The 3,603-nt window shown below is 39.5% G+C and overlaps 1 non-coding gene across 1 annotated transcript; it reads right to left on the bottom strand.

Annotated features, from left to right (window-relative positions):
- Nucleotides 1-315: 315 nt before the first annotated feature.
- Nucleotides 316-422, bottom strand: LOC131143660 (small nucleolar RNA R71). The gene has a single exon (XR_009133642.1). It is a non-coding gene; the product is annotated as a small nucleolar RNA R71 (small nucleolar RNA).
- Nucleotides 423-3,603: the final 3,181 nt, after the last annotated feature.

Here is a 3,603-nt window from a genome sequence, read left to right on the forward strand (position 1 = left end):
GGTATCAGACGCCAGCCCATTAACGCCAACAATTTTGAGCTTAAACCCGCATTAATCAGCATGGTGCAGCAGGCCCAATTCTGTGGATTGCCACTTGATGATCCCAATATCCATTTGGCGATGTTTTTGGAGATTTGTGATACTGTGAAGATCAATGGTGTTACTGAAGACACCATTAGACTGAGATTATTCCCTTTCTCTTTGAGGGACAAAGCAAGAGGTTGGCTACTGTCGCTACAACCTAGGAGTATTACTAGTTGGCAGGACATGGCAGAAAAATTTCTAGCTAAATTCTTTCCACCTGCAAAAACAGCTCAACTCAGGAGTGAGATTGGTCAATTCAAGCAACATGATTTTGAATCACTCTATGAAGCATGTGAAAGGTATAAAGATTTGATTCGACGCTGCCCACAACATGGATTGCCGGATTGGTTGCAAATTCAGATGTTCTATAACGGGTTAAATTGGGCAAACCGCGGACTTTAGTTTGATGCTGCATCTGGGGAACTTTGATGTCAAAGACACCTGAGGATGCTACTGCTCTTTTGGAAGAAATGGCCTCAAATAACTATCAATGGCCAACTGAAAGAACAATGGCTAAGAAAGTTGCTGGAATTCATGAATTGGAGCCGTTTGCTGCACTTTCAGCTCAAGTTGCTTCTTTGTCTCATCAGATTTCATCTTTGACAACCCAGAGGATACCACAAGGTGCAGAATATGTGGCAGCTACAAGTAGGACAGATTCGAGTATTGGAGCGAGTCAAGAGCAGGTTCAATACATCAATAATCGGAACTACAATTATCGTGGTGATCCTTTGCCACAATATTACCATTCAGGGCTTCAAAATCATGAGAATTTGTCTTATGGAAATATAAGGAATGTGCTGCAACCTCCTGCAGGATTTGAAAGTCATCAAGGTGAGAAGAGATGTCCACTTGAGGATGCCATGATATCTTTTGTTGAGGAGACAAAGCAAGGTTTAAAAAGACAGATGCACGGCTAGACAACATTGAGACTCATTGCAACAATATGGGAGCCACTATGAAGAACCTTGAAATACAAATTGGGCAACTAGCCACGACTATAAATACCCAACAGAGAGGAACTTTTCCTAGCAACACAGAAGTGAATCCTAAGGAACAATGCAATGTCATCACACTTAGGAGTGGAAGAGAAATTGATAAATCACCAGCAAAGGAAACTATGTCCACATCTACACCTGAAAAGAATGGCTGAAGTAAGAATAAAGGGGAAGAAGAGGAGATTGTGGAGGATACACCAAGAGAGACGGACACGCTTCCATCAATTTCATTTCCTGACAATCCTCCTATTCTCTATACTCCACTTCCTTATCCTCAACGTTTTCAAAAACAAAAATTAGATAAGCAATTTTCTAAGTTTTTGGATAGTTTTAAGAAAATTCACATAAATATTCCTCTTACAGAGGCCTCGGAACAAATGCCAAACTATGTCAAATTCCTCAAGGACATCATTTCAAAGAAAAGAAGGTTGGAGGAGTTCGAAACAGTGAAGCTTACTGAGGAGTGTAGTGCTATTCTTCAAAAGAAATTGCCTCAAAAATTAAAAGATCCAGGGGAGTTTTACTTTGCCCCTGCACTATTTGATATTTTTTTTTTGATAAAGTTTTATGTGATCTTGGTGCTAGTATTAATCTTATGCCACTTTCTGTTTGCAGGAAATTGGGACTTGGAGAGATGAAACAAACAACCATTTCTTTGCAACTAGCAGACCGATCCATCAAGTATCCACATGGAATCATAGAAGACGTATTGGTAAAGGTGGATAAATTTATTTTTCCTGCTGATTTTGTGGTGTTAGATATGGAGGAAGACCAAGAAGTCCCACTAATTCTTGGCCGACCATTCTTGGCCACTGGAAGGGCTTTAATTGATGTTCAAAAGGGTGAGTTAACATTGAGAGTGGATAAGGAAGAGGTTATGTTCAACATCTACCAAGACTTGAGATTCCTAGAAGATCCAAGCACTTGCTTTCGGGTAGATGTCATTCAGCAAGGTGTAGAAAAAGTCTTTCAAAAAGATGTACAAGTTGATCACCTAGAACGATCCTTGCAGCAGATTACAACACAGCAGCGTGTGGGGAGGCTAGAACCTATGGTAGCAAGGATGGACTCTGTAATCTCTAAAGGAAAGATGCAACAACCTATATGTCTAGATTTGAAACAATTCCCTGAGCATCTTCGCTATGCATTCTCGGGTGATGCGTATGAAAATGCACAAATCTACAAAGAGCAGACGAAGAAGTGGAATGAAAAACAGATTCTTAGGTGTGAGTTTGCTCCAGGACAATAGGTTCTACTCTTCAACTCACGATTAAAACTCTTCCCAGGGAATATATTCAGAGTTAATGGTCAGAGATTGAAGCACTATTATGGAGAACAAATGGAGAGGAACTGTGCATTTATTCCTCTTGGTGATCCTGGTTGATGAAGATTGAAATGTCTGGCTGGAGACGTTAAAACAAGCGCTTATGGGAGGCAACCCAAAGAGTTTTTCTTTTGTTTATTTCCTTTATCTTTATCATTTATTTATTTATCTATGCACTTTTGAATAATTTAGATTTTCGATGCAGGTTCATTTGGCATGAGTACAGAGCTGAAAATTAAACTCCTCGATGGATTCACCAATACGTCAGGGAAGTTTCTTTCTTTTCTTCAATCCTTCTCATTTTTGAATAACAGTGAAAAAAAAATGTGTGTGAATGATGCTACTTATGCCCTTCATATACCTGTATATAACCTAGGAGTACACATTGGGTCATTTATGTGTAGTTTCTATTTGTATGGCTAAACTAGGAATCGTAACTCATTGAAAGTTGATTGGTAGTGCAATTGTGTTAATCTGGCTATATAAACTTTTGTATCTACATGGTATCTCTTGAGGCTAAAAAAATACACGTTCACGTGACTTGTAGCACTTAGGGTTCCTTGTGAACACTGAGAGATCGCCCGTGGAGACTTTGACACCTTGTGAGGTACTGTTGAGCCATTTTTCGCTCTTTTGAGTTTTGACGTCAACTCAGAGTTCATGAAACTCAACTTTCCCTATTTTTTTCTGGATACTCTTTGCACACTAGTCTTGTTTTTTGAATTGCTAGCCTAGAGGTGACATCTAGTGGAGAGATAAAAACTTAGGTCTTGTAGCATACTCAAGATGTGAAGGCCGAACCACCTCTAGAAATAGACTTATTTCATGGACTCTTGTTTGAGCTTAATGCACATGGGTGGTATGAAAACAATAAAAGAAGTGTTATGATTGTCCTAATTGACCATGAAAAGAAAGAAATTGAAAAATGAGTAGAAGAAAGAAAAAGAGAAATAGAAATACCCTACAAGAGGTGAAAGATTAATACCTGCTCCACACAACTACAACAAAAGTCAAGGACAAGACGCATGTTATCCACATATGAAGACTCTTCACCCGCCTAATGCCTCAGATGTATTCACGCCTAGTTTGTGAATAAGTTGATCTAGGGTGGTCTCGGTTGGACATGGCGAGTAGGTGAGAAGATGCTAGGGTGAAGGACCCGACACCTCCTAAATAGGCTTGATCCTTTTCAGACTA

Source organism: Malania oleifera, chromosome 11 (assembly GCF_029873635.1).
Source record: "Malania oleifera isolate guangnan ecotype guangnan chromosome 11, ASM2987363v1, whole genome shotgun sequence".
Lineage (NCBI taxonomy): Eukaryota > Viridiplantae > Streptophyta > Magnoliopsida > Santalales > Ximeniaceae > Malania > Malania oleifera.